Source organism: Globicephala melas, chromosome 4 (genome assembly GCF_963455315.2).
Source record: "Globicephala melas chromosome 4, mGloMel1.2, whole genome shotgun sequence".
NCBI classification, from domain to species: Eukaryota; Metazoa; Chordata; class Mammalia; order Artiodactyla; family Delphinidae; genus Globicephala; species Globicephala melas.
The window spans coordinates 113,542,549-113,555,090 of record NC_083317.1 but is presented as its reverse complement, the minus strand read 5'-3'; the positions used below and the strand labels follow the sequence as shown (position 1 = coordinate 113,555,090).

General features: G+C 36.9%; 1 pseudogene; it reads left to right on the top strand.

Moving 5' to 3' along the window:
• Nucleotides 1–6,192: 6,192 nt before the first annotated feature.
• Nucleotides 6,193–6,290, top strand: LOC115846162 (U6 spliceosomal RNA; annotated as a pseudogene).
• The last annotated feature ends 6,252 nt before the right edge of the window (nucleotides 6,291–12,542 follow it).

The following is a 12,542-nucleotide window of genomic DNA, read 5'->3' as shown; positions in this document are numbered from 1 at the left end:
GGCTTTGCCACTTAATATTTAGGCTTTCTGTCACATATAGAAACAACAAAATTTTACTGAGCATTTATTATGTGCTTAGTTATTGTTTTAAAATGCAGGAAAGAATTTTTAAAATCTAGGGCTCTTAGGAGACAAAAAATGAATATATAAAACATGAAACTCATAAAGTTTATAGTATTAACCATAAATGAAATAGAATCCCTAGAAAAGAAATCTTCATGAAGTAAGATCTTGGCTAAATTTCCAAGGAGTGGTTAGGATGACCAGAAGGGAAGAGAATTATTCTTGATTCAGAACTGTCACAGTATGTGAGTGTATGCAAGGAAGAGAGCTTCTAAAAAGCAGACATCTTGGTCAAATTCCAGACCCTGCATCTGTTAGCTGTGTGAATGGTGAGCTAGATGATGTACTAGGACTCTTACACACCTTCTTTCAATTGACCCTTACAAGAGCTTTAGAAGGCTGGCGTTATTAGCGTCATTTTAAAGAAGAAGAAAATAAGTGAATGAAACCAAGATCAAATCCCTAATTATACGGTAGAGCTATAATTTGAATCCTGATCTCTCTGGTTCTAAAATTATGCTTTTCCCACTATATCAAGCTCTCTTCTTTGCACACTCATATATTGTGATATTTATTTCTGCATATATAACTGTAATCTTATCTGAATAAAAATAAATAGAAGGTGTATACACAAAACTAATATTCATAGCCCTGTTCTTTTTGGAAAGGCAGTGCTTTTTTAACAAATAATTTTTAATAGTTACATTTACATGAATGATTCACAAGTCAAAACAATAAAGTACATACAGAGAAACTTGCCTCTGTCACTGCCTTTTCTTCTCATTCTTTCCTCTACTCATTCTAGGTAATGATTCTATTAGCTTCCTGTTTGTCCTTGCATGATTCTTTAACACAAGAAAATATGAATATATATAGTTCTTTCCTCCCTCTTATACTCTTTATACTCACACCCTACTCTTTTCATTAGCAGTCTATCCTGGAGATCATCCGGTATCAGTCACTAGAGGTCCTCATCACTCTCTCTTGTGGTTGCATAATAGTCCATTGTGTGGATGTGCTGTAATTTATGTAACTGGTTCTGTGTCTCCCTCCCATCCTCCCTATCCCACCCCTCTAGGTGGTCACAAAGGGAGATCAGCTCAGTGCTTTGTGACCGCCTGGAGGGGTGGGATAGGGAGGGTGGGAGGGAGGGAGACGCAATAGGGAAGAGATATGGGAATATATGTATATGTATAGCTGATTTACTTTGTTATAAAGCAGAAACTAACACACCATTGTAAAGCAATTATACCCCAATAAAGATGTGAAAAAAAAAAAAAAGCACAGAGCTGAGCTCCCTGTGCTATGCAGCTGCTTCCCATTTATTGTAATGTAAAAGTGTGTGTGTGTGTGTGTGTGTGTGTGTGTGTGTGTGTGTGTGTGTGTGTGTGTGTGTGTGTGTGTGTGTGTGTATAAAACCCATCAATCTTTTCTTTCCTGTCTTCTGAATTTTGAGCCATACTTCATACAGGTCTTCCCCACTCCATGGTTTTAAAGGAATTCTTCCAAGTTTTCTTCTAGGAAGTCTCAGTGAACACATATTTCTCTTCAGAACGTAGAAACAGAGACTGCATTGCTAGCTGAGTGAGAGTAGTTTGTTTCAGGTTATCATGTGCTAAGCTCCCACAAGGCGTCAGGAACATTATACACACAATGAATGATAATACTCTGGCCCTGCCTTTGAAGTGCTTGCAGCCTTATCTTGATACGCTTTGGTAAGGGACTAGTAAAGGGCTTTGTGCAGAGGGCTAAGAGAGTTTAGATACGGGACACTTAGCCCAACCTGGTGGTCTAGGAAGGTTCCCTAGAAGAAACGATGCTGCTTTGTAATTCTAGGGAGAGATGATGAAAGAGACTATTTGTGAGAGGAAGGACGAAAAGGACAACTAATATATGCAGAAGGAATAATATATTAGAAGCAAAACTTTCACAAACCCTGATGAAAATACTGGGTCAGGCAAGAATTAACAATTGGTATTAAAATCATCAGGTGTATGATTGATGAAGAATTAGATTTTTAAAAATTCCTTAGAAATCACACAGATTACATTCAGAATTTCATAATTTAAGCAGAGGGTCAAAATTAGCATCATGGATGGTGGGATCCATGGAATATTGGGCTCACAACAGTACCGAATCAATCTAAACTTTTTAAATTGAATTGTTATCATCAAGCTTTAAGATATGACTTACACTTTATATGAAATAAAGAAAATAAATTTTAAAAAAAACAAGAATAAAACCTAAATCAACACCATGTATGAACTGTGTACAGGTTTCTTAATGGACTATTTCATTTGTATATTAACTTAGCAATTATTAATTTCACATAATACCTGTAAATATAACTAGAAATATATATGACAGCTTAACTTGTATTATGGGTCTAAGATTATTCTTTTTTTTGTTTTTCTTATTAGTTATCTATTTTATACATATTAGTGTATATATGTCAATCCTAATCTCCCAATTCATCCCACCACCACCCCTCCCCTGTCACTTCCCCCCTTGGTGTCCATACGTTTGTTCTCTACATCTGTGTCTCTATTGCTGCCCTGCAAACCGGTTCATCTGTACCATTTTTCTAGGTTCCACATATATGCGTTAATATATGATATTTGTTTTTCCTTTTCTGACTTACTTCACTCTGTATGAGTCTCTAGATCCATCCACGTCTCTACAAGTGACCCAATTTTGTTCCTTTTTATGGCTGAGTAATATTCCGTTGTATATATGTACCACATCTTCTTTATCCATTCCTCTGTTGATGGGCATTTAGGTTTCTTCCATGACCTGGCTATTGTAAACAGTGCTGCAGTGAACATTGGGGTGCATGTGTCTTTTGGAATTATGGTTTTCTCTGGGTATATGCCCAGTAGTGGGATTGCTGGGTCATATGGTAATTCTATTTTCAGTTTTTTAAGGAACCTCCATACTGTCCTCCATAGTGGCTGTATCAATTTACATTCCCACCAACAGTGCAAGAGGGTTCCCTTTTCTCCACACCCTCTCCAGCATTTGTTGTCTGTTGATTTTCTGATGATGCCCATTCTAATTGGTGTGAGGTAAAACCTCATTGTAGTTTTTTTTTTTTTTTTTTTGCCTCTTTCTGTTGTGGCCTCTCCCGCTGCAAAGCACAGGCTCCGGATGCGCAGGCTCAGCAGCCATGGCTCATGGGCCCAGCCGCTCTGCGACATGTGGGATCTTCCCGGACTGGGGCACGAACCCATGTCCCCTGCATCAGCAAGCGGACTCTCAACCACTGCGCCACCAGGGAAGCCCCTCATTGTAGTTTTGATTTGCATTTCTCTAATAATTAGTGATGTTGAGCAGCTTTTCATGTGCTTCTTGGCCATCTGTATGTCTTCTTTGGGGAAACATCTATTTAGGTCTTCTGCCCATTTTTTGATTGGGCTGTTGTTTTTTTAATATTGAGCTGCATGAGCTGTTTCTACATTTTGGAGATAAATCCTTTGTCCATTGATTCATTTGCAAATATTTTCTCCCATTCTGAGGGTTGTCTTTTCATCTTGATTGTAGTTTCCTTTGCTTTGCAAAAGCTTTTAAGTTTCATTGGGTCCCATTTGTTTATTTTTGTTTTTATTTCCATTACTCTAGGAGGTGGTTCAAAAAAGATCTTGCTGTGACTTACGTCAAGGAGGTTCTTCCTATGTTTTCCTCTAAGAGTTTTATAGTGTCCAGTCTTACATTTAGGTCTCTAATCCATTTGGAGTTTATTTTTGTGTATGGTGTTAGGGAGTGTTCTAATTTCATTCTTTTACATGTAGCTGTCCAGTTTTCCCAGCACCACTTATTGAAGAGACTGTCTTTTCTCCATTGTATGTTCTTGCCTCCTTTGTCATAGATTAGTTGACCATAGGTGCGTGGGTTTATCTCTGGGCTTTCTATCCTGTTCCACTGATCTATATTTCTGTTTTTGTGCCAGTATAAGATTATTCTAAAACACCTTATTGCATGGTCTTTGTTAATAACCTAATCTTCTTTTGACATCCTAATTCTGTCTGATTTAGATTATCTTTCTCTTGAGTCCCAACCTGATCAGTTCCTTCTATAACAGTAGCCAGAAAGTCTATTCTACCAATAATTTTCTCTGTAGTTCCTTTACACTTTTTTGCTAGGGAAAGTTAATTTTCAGTAACTGAATTTACCCCTGAGCTAACCAGCAAACCAGGGAAGTGTGGCTGCCATCAGTATATTGATCAGCTCCTTCTGTTCTCTATAAGTGAATTAGAGGATTGATGACAGAAAATGGGATAGTTGGCAAAGAAAACTAGTTTCTGGAAAATAGAAAGAAAAACAACGCACTCAAATTTAAAGATGTGGACTCTGTGATGATTACGGAACCTTCGTGTGTCCAATATGAGGTCTGGATTAGCTCTGCCTGCGTGCTCCCCACTACTCTTTTCAGGGCTGGGGCTCACCCTCCTCCAGAACACTGTTCTGCTTTCACTTCCAGAGACGTCTTCCCCAATATATCCACATCCAAGTCCTCCACACCCTATGTCATCACTCTATTTTCTGACTATCCATATTTATTCATATCCATAATTATCTTACTATCTATGATTATCATGTTTGTTGATTTGGATGTCCACTATCTCAACGGTCCCCAACCTTTTTGGCACCAGGGGCCGCTTTCATGGAAGACAATTTTTCCACGGACGGGAGGGCGGGAGGATGGTTCAGGTGGTAATGCGAGCCATGGGGAGCGGCAGATGAAGCTTCGCTTGCTCACCTGCTGCTCACCTCCTGCTGTGCTTCCCAGTTCCTAACAGGCTGCAGACCAGTACCAGTCCAAGGTCTGGGGGTTGGGGACTCCTGCTCTCTCTGCTTCCCTTCACTGGGATATAAGCTCCATGACAGCTGAGGCTAGATCTAGTCTGTTCCCTGCTGTATCCTCAGTGCCTATAACAGTGCCTATCATATAATAGGTACTTGATAAAAGTCTGCTAAGCAAACAAGTACAATACACCACAGTCCAGTGTTTTCTCCTGCAAGATGGTGTACACTCAACCAAGAATAAGGCCTCTGTTCCTTTAAGAGATGCTCTAAGAGCTGATAAGATTATAGGAATCACATGAAGTTTCAGTTGTGATAAAAATGTCATTCTGGTAAACTTTTTTTTCTTTTTTATATCACCTATTGGAAAACCTGAAATATAAGGTTATGGGTTAAATTACAACGGAAGTTATTTGTGACAAAATGTGAATTTAGGTGATCCTTCAATTTGTCTCTTATTTCTTTGGGAAAAAGAGTTCAATAGGGCACAGGTTTTTCTCTGTGAATCACAAGCAGCATTTAATTACAACAGACAGAATGGGAGCAATGTTATTTACACTGCAGTTACCTGAATTGTCCAATGATAACTTTTACTTAATCGCTGTCAGCTCAGCAGTGCAGTCTTAGGAGAGCAATGAAGCTCTGGGTTCTTGTCATTTCTACTTTTTATTTACATATTTTTGGTTAAATTTGCTTAAATTTTTGCGGCCCAATTTTATGGTGTAAAATTGTGCTCATTTCTTTGAAATAAATTTTTTAGACAATTTAAGATAATGAATATGAAGACATAATTTATATTTTAAAATATTTTCAAGCTTACTGCAAAACAAATCTGAAAAAAATCATTCTGTTGACTTTTACATTAGGAAAGACACAAGATTCAATTCCGCCTTCGGAGATGACACTTAGCTTTATGGATTACAAAGTATGTAATTCTAAAATAAACTTCTTTAGATTGATTCTAATTTTCATGTCTGTTTTATTAGGAAATGTCAAAGGAGTGATGTAAAAATGATTCATGAAATTTCCCACAGTGAAGACCAAATTCGGCAGGTGTTTTCCTGGGCACCAGGTAGGAATAAGAATTACAAACTGGAAAGTATTCCATGGGGTAGGTGGGAATTAGTGGATCAGAAGAACTTTTTCTGTTAAAATCATGCTTTTTTATTGTTTGGACTTTCTAAAATATGTTTTTGGATTTTTTAAAAAGGAGTAAACAAAATTTTAGAAAAGAATATAGCATGCAAATTATTTATATAATTGACTTAAATTGATATGTTTTTAAATTAACTAACCCGTTACAAACATCTAAACATATAAATACCATGCTTGCTTTCGCAGCACATACACTAAAATTGGAACGATACAGAGAAGAATGGCCCCTGCGCGAGGACGACACACAAATTTGTGAAGCATTCCATATTTTTTGGTGTTGGGAAAGTTGGAACAGCCACACGTATATCAATGAAGTTAGAACAAACCCTCATACCATGCACAAAAATAAACTCAAAACGGCTTAAAGACAAATTTAAGACATGACACCATAAAACTCCTAGAAGAGAACATAGGCAAAACATTCTTGGACATAAATCGTACCAATGTTTTCTTAGGTCATTCTCCCAAGGCAATAGAAATAAAAGCAAAAATAAACAAATGGGACCTAATCAAACTTATAAGCTTTTGCACAGCAAAGGAAACCATAAACAAAACAAAAAGACAACTTACAGACTGGGAGAAAATATTTGCAAATGATGCGATTGATAAGGGCTTAATTTCCAAAATATACAAACAGCTCATACAACTCAAAAACAACAACAACAAAAAATAACCCAATCAAAAAATGGGCAGAAGACCTAAATAGACATTTCTCCAAAGAAGATATACAGATGGCCAATAGGCACATGAAAAGATACTCATCATTGTTAATTATTAGAGAAATGCAAATCAAAACTACAATGAGGTACCACCTCACGCCAGTCAGAATGGCCATCATTAAAAAGTCTACAAAAAAAAAAAAATAAATAAAATAATTAAAAAATAAAAGAAAATGATCAGAAAAACCTAGGGTCAAGACGGGAATAAAGATGCAGACCTACTAGAGAATGGACTTGAAGATATGGAGGGGGGAAGGGTAAGTTGGGACAAAGTGAGAGAGTGGCATGGAGATATATACACTACCAAATGTAAAATAGATAGCTAGTGGGAAGCAGCTGCATAGCACAGGGAGATCAGCTCTGTGCTTTGTGACCACCTAGAGGGGTGGGATAGGGAGAGTGGGAGGGAGGGAGATACAAGAGGGAAGAGATATGGGGACATATGTATAACTGATTCACTTTGTTATAAAGCAGAAACTGACACACCATTGTAAAGCAATTATACTCTAATAAAGATATTAAAAAAATAAAAGTCTACAAATAACAAATGCTGAAGACGGTTTGGAGAGAAGGGAACCCTCTTACACCGTTGGTGGGAATGTAAATTGGTGCAGCCACTATGGAAAACATCATGGAGGTTCTTCAAAAAACTAAAAAATAGAGTTACTATATGATCCTGCAATCCCACTCCTGAGCATATATCTGGACAAAACTATAATTTGAAATGAAACATGCACCCCCTATGTTCATAGCAGCACTATTCACAATACCGAAGATGTGGAAACAACCTAAATGTTCATCATCAGATAAATGCACAATGATGTGGTGTATATATATATATATATACACACACACACACACACACACACACACACACACACACACACAAAGGAATACTATCCAGCCATAATAAAGAATGAAATAATGCCATTTGCAACAACATGGATGGACCTAGAAATTATCATACTAAGAGAAGTAAGCCAGATAAATACAAATACCATATGATATCACTTATATGCGGAGTCTAAAATATGACACAAATGAACTTATCTATGAAGCAGAAACAGACTCACAGATACAGAGAACAGACTTGTGGTTGCTGGAATGGAGGGTGGGGAGGGATGAATTGGGAGTCTGGGATTAGCAGATGCAAACTAGCATATACAGAATGGATAAACAACAAGGTCCTACTGTATAGCACAGGGAACTATATTCAGTATTGTGTAATAAACCATAATGGAAAAGAATATATCTATGTATAACTGAATCGTTTTGCTGTATAGCAGAAATTAACACAATGTTGTAAATCGAACTATACTTCAATAAATAAATTTTAAAAATAAAATAAAAATTAAAATGTAAAGATACTACCATATGACCCAGCAATCCCACTACTGGGCATATACCCTGAGAAAACCATAATTCAAAGAGTCATATACCAAAATGTTCATTGCAGCTCTATTTACAATAGCCAGGACATGGAAGCAACCGAAGTGTCCATCAACGGGTGAATGGATAAAGAAGATGTGGCACATATATACAATGGAATATTACTCAGCCATAAAAAGAAGCGAAATTGAGTTATTTGTAGTGAGGTGGATGGACCTAGAGTCTGTCATACAGAGTGAAGTAAGTCAGAAAAAGAAAAAAAAATACCGTACGCTAACACATACATATGGAATCTAAGAAAATAAATAAATAAATAAAAGGTCATGAAGAACTTAGGGGTATGATGGGAATAAAGACACAAACCTACTAGAGAATGGACTTGAGGATATGGGGAGGGGGAAGGGTAAGCTGTGACAAAGTGAGAGAGTGGCATGGACATAGATACACTACCAAAAGTAAAATAGATAGCTAGTGGAAAGCAGCCGCATAGCACAGGGAGATCAGCTAGGTGGTTTGTGACCACCTAGAGGGGTGGGATAGGGAGGGTGGGAGGGAGGGAGACGCAAGAAGGAAGAGATATAGGAACATATGTATATGTATAACTGATTCACTTTGTAATAAAGCAGAAACTAACACACCATTGTAAGGCAATTATATTCCAATAAAGATGTTAAAAAAAAAGAATGAAAATAATTCAGTATAGACTCACATATTCAATTTTTCTTACAAGGACAGTAAGTACTTAGCTGAAAACTGAAATGTTTGCTAGTTCCCTTTCATTTTTTAGAATTTTGTGTACAAAAGAGGTTAGAACTTGTCATAACAAATTATACACCTTGATGGTTTGATCTGCTTTCATTAATTAGGCCCTTATTTTAATTTTCTTGGTTTCTGTAAGTCCAGGAAAGCTACAAACAGAGAGGAAAAGAAGTAAATACAGAAAAGCCAGACAGCAAATACTTAACCTAAATAAATACTTGAGATTCTAATGTCAACATGCTAGTAAAACCTAGTCTTCCTGATAATGAACAATCTTTACTAAATTAAATGATTTTAGCTAATCAACTTTGGCATCAAGCCAGAAATGAGTACTGACTGGGAACGAACAAAGCAGACAGCACTGTATGGATATAAGATAAACATACTTTTTAGAGGTGGGATGTGAAGAAAGAAAATATGGTGATGGTACTTGAAGAAAACCAGATGGTTATTAAAGTGGCAGTCTATGCAGGCCAAGGTGGGTGTGGAGGGAGCTGAGTGAATGAAAGGTTTCTCTCTGAGAAAGGAGGAAGATGGTTTTAGAATGGCTGAAAATATGGATCCTTAAAATTCCTTAGATTCTCTTTTGACCAGCTCAATGGTTCAGAAAAGCATTTTAGATAATTTTGCTCTTATTTTATCTTAAGTATGTTAATTCACAAAATGCTTCGATTAACCAAACCTGAAATTTACAGCTTCTTTCAGCTTGTATACTGAAGGACACAGAGCAAAACTTTTCTAACTTAAAATTCCGATATCCACAAGTGGGAGATATGCTGAGTAAGATTTCTGTAGCCATCGAGAAGCTGGAATAGTGCTCTGATTATCTATTGCTGTGGAGCAAACTACCCCAAACTCGTTGGACAGAAACAACAATTACTCATGTTGCTCATGAGTCTTCAATTTGGTCAGAGCTCATGCACTGCCAGCTCTGGTGGCTGAAAGGTTAGAATGACTCAATGGCTGGGGGCTGGAATCATTCAAAGTCTCATTCACCCATATGTCTGGGGGTTGATGCTGGCTGTTGGCCAGGACCTTAGCTAGGGTTGTCAGCTAGAATGTGTGCACGTGGCCTCTCCCATGTGACTGGTAGGCTTCCTCAGAGGAGGGTGGCTGCGTGTGCAGAGCCACTACTAGCCCAGAACTCAGGTAGTAGGAGCTACCAGTTTCCTAAGTCTTTGGAGCCAGAAGCTGGCACAGTGTCACTTATGCTGTCCTCTATTTGTCAAACAGTCACAGAACACAGGACCAAAGGGAGAGACAGAGCCTCCATCTCTCAACGGGAGGACTGTCAAAGAATTCTAAGACCGTCTATAAAAAACCACCACAGACAGCAATCCCATCGCCTTTCCCTAACGATTAAGTTGACATATTTTCCGGGCAATCTAAAATTATACTGTTACTCAATAAACTGTTCAGATATGGGCGGATGAGACAATATGCAAATTACTTTAGTACTTAAAAGCTTTCAAGACCAGAGTTGAAAGTCACCGGACACACTTCACCTCATTAGGGCCTCATGCAGTTTAGTTTATTAAGGTGCTAGGCAAAATACTTCATTGTAATATTAAGTACGTAAAGCCATGCTTCCAGTAGCATAATCTGATTCTTCCAGTAGCATAATCTGATTCTCTGAGTGTTTAGAACAGTAAACATCAAGGACGTATTATAAGGGGTTTGGACATCATCTGCCCTTGGGACAGGAATTCATGTCAGGAACATTTTTCATAAGAGGCAATCCTCTAAAATAATTCTTGGTCGTTAACACTTCCTAAGAACTTGGAAGATTACTAGAGATGAACGCTGACTAGCTAAAAAAGGAAGGGAAATGAGGGGTGGCCAGTGAACTGATGGGATATTGTTAGCTGACCTCAAGATATGGAGGAATCATTCTGAAGTGTTTTCCTGCAGCATAACCTTTCATTTGGATTTAGTCACTATGATCGCTGAAATCATTGACAAGGACTTGCTCCAATGCCTATTCTTTACATAGGGTTGTCTGCAGAAGACAGGATCTGGATAAGCAGGAAGCTCAGCCTTTCACATATCTCTAAGATTTAGGTACAGATACATTAGTCTGGAATCTTAAGGTAATTTATTAACTCCATTTGTGCTGCATCTAACTATAAAATATAAAAATTAATTGATTCAATGCATACAAATTTCCCCATAATTATAAAAATCACTATTTTCTGATGTCTAATTCATCCAAAACTAATCATCTTTTCTTATTCTATCTCAGGTTCCAAGAAGTATATTAAACATATTCCTTAATTAGTGGCATACCATTCATTTAACAATTATTTATCGATGAACTATTTATACCTGGTACTCTCTAGGCACTTGGAATACTTCAGTGAATAAAACAATGGTCCTTGACTCTTGGAACTTATATTCTAGCAGGGAGAGACAGATAATAAATAAAAAATGTATAATATAAACACATTTTATTATAAATTTATTCATTTATTTTCTATTTATTAAATATTTTTACATGACATATCCTGGTTATTCTGTTTTCCCCACTCCTCCCCAAATCCATTCTCTGCCCTATGAACAGCACCCAGGCTCCCTTGCCAGGTGGCTTCTGGTTGAGTTGGGCCAACGTGAGGTGTATGTCAGGTTACTTCTTCCCTACTTCCTCCCTACTTTGGGCTGCATTTCTGGCAAAAGCTGTGTCCCTGCCCAGCTACACCTCCTCTTGGGTGTCTTCCTCTTGCAAGGCTCTAACTCTCTCTGGATTCCAATAAACCACTGTTTCCCTCTGCCCCTTCTTCAGGTCTCTAGGTGTCTCATTATTCCTTATCAGTTCCCTTAACCTTGACCACAATTCCTCTATCAGTCCTTTCATTAGTCTCTTGAGATATTTTGTTTCTGTCATCGGAGATATTTTGCTTTCTGCCAAGATTCTAATTGATCATCATATTAGATGATATGAGAAAAGAGTAATGAAAGCAAATTAAGGGCATCAGGAGTTGGAGTGGACAAAGTAAGCCTCATTGAGAAAGGTGACATTTGAATTTGACATCTGACTTGAAGGAGTCTATGCATTGCCCATATTTAATTTAATTTTTATTAATTTCCCCTTAGGCTCACATTCCTAGTCTAATTTTGATCTTTTCTCTCCACAGATAAATGCTTTTATTATGGGTTCTTCTACATATATATACACACATATATATATGTATACATATATAATGTATATATCTGTATATATGCTTATATAAAATATACATTGTGTATTATTATGTGATATATATCACATATATGTGTATATATAATTAGTTATTATACATATATAATGTGTCTATATATGTGTGTGATATATATCTCACAAATGTGTACATGTGTATAACACACATATATAATACATAATGTATATTTATAAATACATATATACACATGTATACACACTCATGTATATGTCCATAAATAGTATGGTATTTGTAATTTGCATAAATGGCATCATGTTACATCTCACTTAGCTTAACTTATAACTCAAACTTATATTTTGGAATTTATTCATGATAGATAGGTTTTGCTAATTATGTTAACTTGTATTCTATCACTGTCATATAACATTTTATTTGTCTCTTCTTCAAGATGACATTTAAGTTATTTTCAACTCTTTATTACTGTAAACAATTTTGGCGAACA